This window comes from Buteo buteo, chromosome 10 (assembly GCF_964188355.1).
Source record: "Buteo buteo chromosome 10, bButBut1.hap1.1, whole genome shotgun sequence".
NCBI lineage: Eukaryota > Metazoa > Chordata > Aves > Accipitriformes > Accipitridae > Buteo > Buteo buteo.
Window position 1 is genome coordinate 24,264,103 of NC_134180.1, and position 11,126 is coordinate 24,275,228.

Genomic DNA, 11,126 nt, shown 5'->3' on the forward strand with positions numbered 1-11,126 from the left:
CTGTTCAGCCTGGAGAAGAGAAGGCTCCAGGGAGACCTTACAGCAGCCTCCCAGTACTTAAAGGAGGCCTACAAGAAAGATGGAGAGGGACTTTTTACAAGGGCATGTAGTGACAGGAGAAGGGGTAATGGCTTTAAACTTAAAGAGGGTAGATTTAGATTAGATGTGAGGAAGAAGTTCTTCACTGTGAGGGTGGTGAGGCACTGGAACAGGTTGCCCAGAGAGGTTGCGGATGCCCCATCCCTGGAAGTGTTCAAGGCCAGGTTGGATGGGAACTTGAGCAACCTGGTCCAGTGGAAGGTGTCCCTGCCCATGGCAGGGGGGTTGCAACTAGATGATCTTTAAGGTCCCTTCCAACCCAAACCATTCTATGATTATATGATTGTTTGCTGCTGTTCTAATCATCCATCCAATGGAGACAGGAGACAAGATTCAAAAGTCCCTCCAAGCATCTGTAAATCCAGCTATCATTTGCAGTTCTAGAGACTTTTTTGCAGGAGCAAAATATTTAACAAGCACTGTGAATATGTGAATAAAAGTTATTTTCTCCATTACAAATGCATTGCATTGAATTTGTCTCCTTTTCATTCCTTCAGGTCCAGCAAGGAACTTAGATGTCCGTTGAACTGAAATTGGTTATTGCTGTCAAATATCAGTTAGAAAACACCAGCATTTTTCTTCTCCCATCTTAGCTTTAACTATGATTTTACATGTGCCTTGGTCTCCACTGACAGATGTGAAGAAATCTGGATATTTAAAAGAATTATACTGGGAACTACTATGGCTTTCTATGCAGTGTTGCCCCCCCTGATTTACTCCCTGTATATTAGCTATTCCAACTAAAGTGGTAACAAACAATAAGCGAAGAAGTGTCCCTGGCAAGATGCACATGAGCTCAGTGGTTAGCATTCACCACCTTGATGTCTTCCCCAGCTGGAATGGGAAATGAGGAGGGAGTGATGGACTTGCTTGGTGGGTAGGGCAGGGGAGAGGACAGGGCTTGCTACTGATAAAATTTTCCTTTTAGAAATTCAGAAACATTTCTGCACCCTGACCATTAGAGCCCTGCCATGTGGTATAAAACGATGGGTTTAGAGACTACCAAGTGAATCCCATAAGGACAACTTTCAATCTTAAAAGGACAAAACAGACAGGGAGAAATGATCTTGTATACATCACTACCTTGGCATCCCTCATTCATAAATGCTTGGGCATGGACTGTTCTTCTGCCAAGATACACAATCAGCATTGCAGACCTGAAGGAAAATGTGGGAGAAACTACAGGAACAAACCTGGAACTGATAGCAGAGTCAGGGAATACAAATGGGTGAAATAAAAGAGATGGTGGTGAGATTCAAAATGTAGGCCAAGCCCATTCAGCTCTTGCAATCAAGTGTTTACCGTCTGCCGCAGCATCGTTCTGCTCCCATCCTTGTTCCCTTCATTCTGAACAATGCAATGTTTCAATCTTCTTTAAATTCAAGGACACCAAGTCCCTGAGTGTCCCGCTCGCTAGCACTGAATAGGAAAACAAACCCACCCATCCTTAACAGCATCTTAGCTTACATCAGTGATGCAGAACATATTGCTTCAAATGCATACTCTTCTAGGGGGGCCATCCATCCACACTGACAAGAAATAGAGCGTTCCCTCCCTTTATCATGTCTGAGAGAGAGGAATGTGTGAAGCAAAGCTAAATGTGTGAAATGCAAATACAAGTCGCTACATTCTGGTAATACATTTCCTATATTGTCTGGGAGTATCGCAGGGCTCTGGCTCGGGGATGCTAATCTCCCCAACAGATGGCATGTCGTCCCTACCTATGTAGAAAAGACATGCTTCTGAAAAAGCAAATGGGCAGGAGCAACATGAAGCATGCAAGGGGGGGCAGAGTGCCATCCCTCCTATTCACAGCGTTATCAGGGCTGGGGATCACAATGGAAACTAAGGGAGATCTATCCCAGGTGTTCTCTCAAAGAAGGTACAAGCTGTGTGATTACTCTTTTAAAAAAAGTAGAGACTCTTGGCATTTTTCAATTGGCAAAAACTTTTTTAAAAATAATGTTTGATTAAGTACAGGAGTAATATTATACTAGTGTAATATAATGCAGAGATCTGCATCCACATTTTCTTTCCACACAAACACTTATGTATATATGTATAACATAAATTTCATATACAAAAAGAGTTTGCCACATCTGGGCAAGGCAGACACACACAAATATAGCTGGTGTTACAACAGTTCTATTGGGATATCTTGTTTGGGGCCAATATGGCTATTTCTCAATAATAAACGAAGCCATAACAGAACACTATTCTTATTTAACTACATGCATTGGCATGGCATCACTGCATCTATTTAAAACAAAAAAAATCATGACTGAACTGAAATAGTTATAAAATTTGGAGCTTATAAAAGGCTTAATCTGAACTAGCTGTCCCTTCTAGAAATTTCCAGTTGATGACATTATTATAATGCATTCTTTCTTCCCCCAAAGAATTTGAAAACACTATTGAAGTAGTGTGTATGACTTCAGTACCATGGGTCTTTACAAATACATCATGAGCCACATGAGAACACATCGCAGAAGAACAAGTGTGTCTGGACTCCTTACTGGGGTGAGCTCATGTGTATCCAGACAAATGCTTAATGAGGAGACACCAGCATCAAGTGGTTGCCACATGGACATGGTCTATTCTTCTGGAAGTCACTAAGGGCTCTTTGGAAAATAGGTTTTCATGCATGAACAAGCCATTCTGGGAGTGGCAGGAGCAGTGCATTGAGTTCACATGTTATCCTGGGGTGCTGCAGCACCCGACGCAGCTCGTGCTCCAGCCGGAGCCTGTCCTGGTACTGGAGCACCTGCATTGCCCGTTCCCCTTCTGCATTCCCTGCGGCCACAGGGTAACCATAAAACCCGCTGTCCCTAAGCGATGGCACTGCAGATTGCCACAGAGCCTGCGGTAGTTTGATATCTTTGGGGTATTTATACTGTTAGATTTATTCAAAACTGGTTGGTATAGTTGAAAAGTTCAAAGAGAGGAAAAGCAGTGAGTTAACAGATCCGTAGCATGAGTGTATAGATTGAGTTTCCTTAGGAAACCAACCTTCAGTAGTAGTACCACTATGATCCCTGAAGAAATTGTGTGAGGATAACTTAATTATTTTAAAGTATTTGGGGATTCAAGAATTTTGCTGGTGGCAACTTGAGAAATGTCAATCATTTTTATCCAGTGGAAAATATTATATTTAGTTCATGAAAGAAAAAAATAAAGAATGACACTGTCAGTGCTTTGAGACTTCTTCCTGTGAAGTACTTCGTGCACGGAGGGACAAAAAATCCTGGTGCAACCTCTGCAATCTATAATACTACTGGTAAGAAACAGCAAAGGTAATAGCCCGTGCTGGTAGAAGCTCAGGGGGCCTTCTGACAGAGCTGATGATTCATTTTGCCACAGACTTGAGGAAAAGTTGGTGAGGTCTTTCTTACTGTTTCTTACTATGAACTGCAAGTATTATAGTCCCTGGCAATCTGCTTGTGATTTATTCTCTGCATAGGTGCAATTTGACCAATCCCAAATTTCCTTTCACAATATCATAGACATACTAAACAAGTATAACACTAATTTTATTACTAAAAACTACTTTCCTAGTAGATGACTAGTAAAATACTATTTTGCTAATCCAAAATGTGATCACTTTTTTTATTTCCCAAATGCTGTTAAAGTTACCCTGCATTGGCCAGCTTGTAGCCTTTTGGATGCTGATCTATAAAAGGCAGGACCAAGAGTCAGGATACAGCCTTAGAAGTACATTGCGAGTAGAAAAGTGAATGCCAAATTCAAACCTTTAAGAAAGGCTATTTCACCTTGTAAGGTAAAATGAACAGGACAGGACACTGATCTTCCACATTTTTACTGACTTGTATCTGCTCTGCACTGCAGTTAACCTAGGAAAGAGTTGCACTGTCTTGGCTCGATTAGAGCAGTCTATCCCAAATGCTTATGTTTATAAACTAAATTTATCCTATTTTGACACAGGAAATTTATTCCTGAAATCCAATCAAACTGAAATCAAGGATAATGTGGTGTCTTAAGCCACATCAGAAAAATTAAACATCACCATAATTTAAATTTGGATTTGCACAATAGTATGGGCTTCTATTGCACCTGGAGATATTCTCCATAAACTCTTGATAAGAGCTGGAAAACACCCATAGAGAATATTTCTCCTTCAAATATTGCACTGAGGTCTACATTCACCCGACTGGTCTGGACTTACCAGGATTAAACCTGTGTAGCTGTCACCTAACTCTTCCTGTAGGTATTTCACTCCAAAACTCAGAGCCTCCAAACCTCCTTATGGCCACTGAGCAACGCTGAAGATGCCTCCCAAAGTTTCACAATAAATTTTCTAGGCCTGGAAAGGTCATCTTCTGGGCAAAGGTGTAACCACCTGTGTCCTACCAGGTTGAGAAGTAAAACATGTAACACTCCCAGAATCCACAAACTGATTTTTCTGCCTGTCCTATTTTGAAGAAAGGTAAAAATTGCACTGAGGAAATTCTATAGAGAAAACAATTTGCATATGCCAACCTGCTTACAAGTCTCTTCTGCTGCTCCTAAAGGCCACCAGTGTCTCAGCTCAATGCAATTACTGCATTGTACAGCTTATCACACCAGCCATTTTCTTTTCCTCCTTTTTTTCAGAGCAGAGCCTTATTAAGGTGAAATATGACAGGTCCAGTCAGTGTTAAATCCAAACTCTCAGGTTAGTTATGTATTTGGAGGCAACCTTAGGTTGTGTGAACTTTCATTCAACACAAAAGCCGCCTCCTGGTACTCACACTCTTTAATGGATTTGTACCATTTACAGTAGTTGTGCTTGTCATATTGTTTTCTCCAAAATTTTGTCTCTAATAAAGATTAATATTTATATATGTGTTTGCATATATATACACACACATATTTCCTTGAAATGTCTTTCAGCACTCTGGTAAAACACCAAAAAGATATGTTTTAATGGATAAAAAAGATCCCTGTATTTGTTTTCACTCTGCTATTCCAAAATGTCAGAAATACCATTGAAGTGGTATTCACTTGAAGTGGAAATGCAGCAGCATCCTATCTTTAAGCTTGAATCATTCTGAACAGAGGTCCTATTCCTCTGAATTCTTCCTGTCCTTCAATTTTAACTCTCTTGTACAGCCTCTCAGACAAACAACAGGAAATAAACTATAGTTTTATTTCTCTACAAAAGCGTTTAAGAAAAATGAGTACTTTTGCTTCTGTGGGTCAGAATGTTGCCACTGTAACATTTCAGTACAAACACACAGAAATGGCTTACATACTAATTTAATTCCTTGTTTAAGATGTAAAAGTGAGACTTTCAAAAGCAATGCACTTCGTGTACTTCAAAGCTTTAGTGAAGACCCATCACTCGCTGCCTTGACCTTGGCACTTTGGAGCACTTGTCTGCAGAGAAGCCCTCTCCCTGCCCCAGGCTGGCTACGCCTGCCCCGACAGCACGCTGCTGCTACGGCAGATCCTGCCTCTGCTCGGCAAGGGTTTTTTCACCATCATGGCCTTTCACAGCCACCTCATGCATTCAGTTGCCTCCCAGCTTTCTCCTGATTTCAGGAACTTTCTGTTTTCACTAGAAAAACTGCAAACTGGTTTTAACTGAGATTAAGATATGAAAAATGACAACTTTTCTGATCCTGAGAAGACCATCTCTAAAACTCCTATTGAGCTTAGAGCTCATTTAGCCCAGAGCGAGTAAGAGAAAAGCAAGGAGCTGTAGGACCTCAGCACCATCGAGCCTGACCGACCAGGCAGGGGCTGAGTATCCACGCTGCCCTTGGCTGCTGGTACTGATGCCTGAAAGAGCCCTTCCCGCTTCGGTCCTGCAGCACCAGCTGCCTCCCTTTAACCAGACACGCGAAGGCAGCACACGCACGCACACACGCAGAGCACGCACAAACACCCCCCCTGCTCTGCAAGAGCCTTTCCTTCAACTCCTGGCCTGAGGAAGGTGAAACATAAAAGCACAATTTGTAGCACCACACGAGACAGGATCTAACCACGCAGCTGCGTGAGGGGGCTTGCAAACAGAGCGAGGTGGGGTTCACCTGGGGGAGGCTCAGAAGGCTGTCTGTCCTTTATGCTAATGAAAACCTTTCCCTCCGTGACAAGGTACAGAAGCTAAACTGGGGGCTGCTTTATCACGGGCACCGCTACTCAAGAACAAAGGCAACAACTGGAAAAAACAATATTAAAAAAGAGGCTGAGCCTTTCCCACTCACTAATTTTAGTTTCAAAGCAAGAGGCTGAACAAACAAGCACCGGACAGCACGGGTGTTGTGGGATGCCAGCTCTCATGCAACCCCGGGGTGCGCTCGGATGGCAGCTCCGCGTGCACCACGCTGTGCTGCTGTCTGCGGGGCAGCCTTTTGCAAAAGTTACCGTAACTTCCACAGTTGCCCCTGCTTAACGAACCATGGTTTAAGCCATTAATGGAGCTGAGCCAAAATGACTAAAATCACGCTCAGGGCAAATTTGTCCATTTTCTGGTGTGTCTTGAATCTCAACTGGGGGAGGGTGGACCGAAGTAGTTCTCTCACAGGGGATGTAGCCTTGCTGGGGAAAAAAAAAAGTCACATTGCAAACAGTAATTGCACAACCCTTTCAGGAGGTATTCATCGATTTGCAAGGTGTGCTTCATTCTAGCACAGAGAACATCTCCCAACTCCACTCCGACTGCTGGCTTCCTTCAAAAAATCAAAGCCAAAAAGTAATACCAAAGTCGCATCAACAATGGCACCAGCCACTGCTGTCCTGTTTATATGTCCTGAGTAAACAGAAGGGTTTGTTTGAGGAGAACCAGAAAACCCCCTACCTTTTGTGGGCACTTCATTCAGTTTTTAAAAGGAGATGGAAATGACGTGCAGGCTATATGCCTTTTGCCCCTCAGTGGCTTTTGCGAGGCAAAATCCAGAAGCAAATCCCAGAGCAGGACCCTTCAGCGCAGGGAGGCGATGCTGCTCAGGAAGGGAACCATGCTCACGTAAGGGGCTGATGATGCTGCCGGAGGTCAACCTCTCGTCTTTCCTCTCAGGGCTGTGTTTGACAGCATTGGCCCCTCCGCTTGCTACCCCTGTGCCAACGCAGAGCTTTGCTCCCTGGGCTGCTAACCGCCCGTGGCAAGCCCTTACCAGACCTGCCCTGGGAGCCTGCCTGCACGGCTCTCGCCTGCCTCGCCCTCTGCAAGAGTAACCAGTGTAGAGTCTCTGAACCTGGCATTTGCAAAAGGTGCAGTGTTGTTCCCCAACTCTTCCCTGTGCTTTATGCAGGGATCATCTTCCCCGGTGACTAAGATGCTGCCCGATAGATGCCTTGTGTTCCCAACATGAGGTACACCAGAGAACCCCTCGGTGGAGCAATGACATGGGCAGTATCTTCAGCTTTGCCTGCTGCCAGGATGGCTGGATGGAAGGAGTTTCTGGGCAGTATGCAGCCTTTCTCCAAGTCGCTGATTAAACCTACGGCACGACTGTCACACTGGCATTACACCACACTCGCAGAATTCGTGGAGCACAGCACCTTCCTGAAGCCAGCAGAACCACAAGGTGTCTAAAATAATAAAATAAACATAAGTACAAATAAAACAGTAATAAAGGCTCAGGATCCTGGGTTAGGCTGCCTGCACACGCCCCGGTCACGAGTGCTCCTCAGCACCGGGAACAGCAATGCAGGAAGGAGCTAAGGAGCTCCTCAGGAGTCAGTGTGGGGCTGCATGGGCCTATTAGCCCTGGCGAAGCTCCAGCGATGCCAGATCCAGTGTAATTTTCAATACAAATGGAAACACAATGCAGGAAGCCACAAACCATCTGTATGAAAAGCTAGCTTAGGTCTGCAGAGTTTATTAGTCTGGGTGCCCGGCCACAAGAAAATACCTAATTTGGACCGCAGCTAGGCCTGGAAACCACACAGGATGTTTTTGCTGGCCTGCATGTAAGCAGTGAGTAGGTGTCACCTTGATTATCCCATGTTATATATATCTTTGAGGAGGACAGGTTATTTTGCACCAGGAGTTCTCATGATGCATAATTAGTATGAAGAAATATAGGAAGAGGTGAAAGAGCATTTCTTATATTTATTCTTGCATAGATGAGCTGTAACTTTAACTATAATTAATGGAAAAAGACCTGTTTATGTCCAGTTTCACAAATAGCTGCATCCCACTGTTCCCTAAGCTGGGCAGTCCACAGCAGGGCAAACTTCACCGAAGCAGTGGTGAAAAGGGACTTAAAAGAGGGCATTCTTATGGGACCAGGGGCAAAGGAGGCCAAGCTGCTGTGCACCACGTGCGTGGGCTGGTGCAAACCACACCAGGAGCAGAGGAGCGGTGTCCCTGGGGACCCACCTGTGCCCACACCAGCAACCGTCGCACTCATGCACAGGGCTTGGGAAGATCTCATCTCTTTAGTAAGGTCTTGAAATGAAGTTTCAAAAAGGCAAGGGGGGGCATTATTCAACATCCTGCTGCAATTCTGAGAAAGAGACACGGTTCAGGTTTGCTCCTCACTTACATTAGTATGCTGGGAGGATGCAGAAAGGATTCAGAGCGGTCTGGCCTTGAAGGGATGAGACCCAGGCTTTGCTGTCATGGAATATTAAAGCGTTGGGTTCATGTTGCAGATGAAGGTACAAGTTAGGTACCACATTGCTCAGTCCTGACAGGACTGAGGCGCTTCTAAACATGACCAGAAGCAAGATTTCAGATACCATGGGAGCTTCAATGTCAGAAATACAGGTGCCTACTAATTTAGGCCCATCAAGGACTGAGATCAGCATGTATTTGGAGGAGCTCGGTTTGGCAGACTGAGGTGCTCAAAGTGGGACTGAGGTGTGCAGGAAATTTGGCAGTACTTTTGCAAACTTCATCTTCATGCAAGTTACTTACTTAAAGCTCATTTTTAAGCTGAAACACTCCAGTTTCTCCCTGTGGTAAAATTTGAAAGTCACAACAATACAAAACCAAACCACACCAACAAAAAAAACCCAACCAAAACCCCTAGCACACGAACTGTAAAACTGTGCATTCTGCTTTTCCTGTGTGAAATTTGGAAATTTTGTGGATTTATGTGTTCCACCCAGCTGTGCAACAGAAGTGCCAGCAGACATACAAAACCCCAGGTTTGTGGTCTGGGTATTTGCAGTGCAGCAGCAGCAGCAACCTGGAAGTGGGGCAGTGAGACCATGTATTCAGGAACAAGTTTGCACCAGTGGTGGTATTTAGAAAATGTGCTTATCAGACAACTCTTTTTTGAATCTCCCTTCCAGTTCCTGCTTTGCTTCTTACCAGTGTGCCCAGTGTAGTCTGTGCCAGGACTGCAGGGCTGCGTATTGGCACGGTGACCCTGGCAGTGATCCTGCAAAGGCCAGAGCTCCCTGTGGAAGGCCGACAGCTAGCAGGGTGGGCCATACCCTCTCTCGCCTCTCTCTACGCAGTCTTTCACATGTTGAGTTGCTTGAGTCGTTTCCCAAGCTGCTGATCTCCGTTAACAACCTTGTACGCAACTCCAGGCTGCTGGGGGCAGAATGGTCACTGCTTTCCTACAGAAACAAGTGCAAGGACAGATTTTTTCCACCAGAGGAATTTTGCCCCTCTTTTAGACTCCGCTTCTAAGGGAAAGTATGCTTAAAGCTGTGGAGAGTGTTAAGCAGTATCCCAGGTTACCTTTTAACAGGAGAGCATCACCCTTCTCTCACACCCTTCTCTTACTCTTACACTCCTTAGAAGACCAAAAATTACCATTAGACTGTTGTGTAGCAAGACAGAAAAGCTGTGTCTCATGGTGATGGACTGGATTACTCCACTGACTTTTACCTTCAGCAACAGGCTCCATGTATGTCAGGACATAGTTTAAAAGGAATGATCATCTTTTTAATAGATCACATACTGAGTCACAAGCTACATATTCAACAGAAAATCAAACTAATTGCTCACTTCTTCTAAGATATCCCTGAAGGATAATCAACCTCTGCAGAGCTGTTTCTTAGTTGGAAACTAAATAATTAAGCTGAAGAAATGCATTTCTCTTTCAAGTTTCTCTCTGTATTTTCTTTTATTCTTCTTTGTACCAAATACACCAGCATGAACATAAGCTACTGACTTTAATTAAAAATCAAAATTAGCTTTAGTTTTGTTTTGTTAAATCCATAGCTGAAAAACAAAAGAGACTGTCAAGACAGAAAAAGAAAACATTGCAACCTTCCTGCCAGTTCTCATCCCTACCCACTTACCCAGCAAATCGTAAACATGCCGTGCAGCATCTTCTTCCTGCATGTAACTCAAGAGTCTTCAGCAGGATTTACCGCACATGGACTTCAGCTCGTAACAGCAGCTGTGCAGAATATAAATAAAGAAATGGACAGTACCATAACATGATAGATTTGTGAAGCCCCCAAATCTGATAGGAATCTTCTTTATTAATTTAATCTATTACTGGCTAATTGGTTATGTACTGTAAATCTGCAAAGGTCAATTCTTGAAATCACCAAACAATAAGAAGGTATGAAACACTAACAAGTCCTAATACAATAAGAATGTTAATCAATAGTCTAAATGAAGCCTTGTATTGCCAATGATGCATGAAAATGTATTATTCTTAGGGACTACAAGCACGGGTTTCACTGAAAGCAATAAAATGAAATGCCATGTATTTTGAGAGAAATACAGTATTGTATTGGGTTTGCGTGGCAAGGTTTTGGTAGCAGAGGGGGCTACAGGGGTGGCTTCTGTGAGAAGGTGCCAGAAGCTTCCCCTGTGTCTGACAGAGCCAGTGCCAGCCAGCTCCAAGATGGACCCACCGCTGGCCAAGGCTGAGCCCATCAGCAACGGTGGTAATGCCTCTGGGATAACGTATTTAAGAAGGGGGGAAAAAACTGCTGTTGGAGAGAGGAGTGAGAACACATAAAAGAAACAGCCCTGCAGACTCCAAGGTCAGTGAAGAAGGAGGGGGAGGAGGTGGTCCAGGCGCTGGAGCAGAGGTTCCCCTGCAGCCCATGGGGAAGACCATGGTGAGGCAGGCTGTCCCCTTGCAGCCCAGGGAGGACCCCAG

General features: G+C 44.2%; 1 long non-coding RNA gene across 1 annotated transcript; it reads right to left on the reverse strand.

The window, feature by feature from the left end:
• Window positions 1–2,049: 2,049 nt before the first annotated feature.
• On the reverse strand, window positions 2,050–10,885 carry LOC142036032 (uncharacterized). Its single transcript, XR_012652043.1, has 3 exons — window positions 10,309–10,885; window positions 9,365–9,618; window positions 2,050–7,632 (listed from the first exon to the last, which is right to left on the reverse strand). It is a non-coding gene; the product is annotated as an uncharacterized LOC142036032 (long non-coding RNA).
• Window positions 10,886–11,126: the final 241 nt, after the last annotated feature.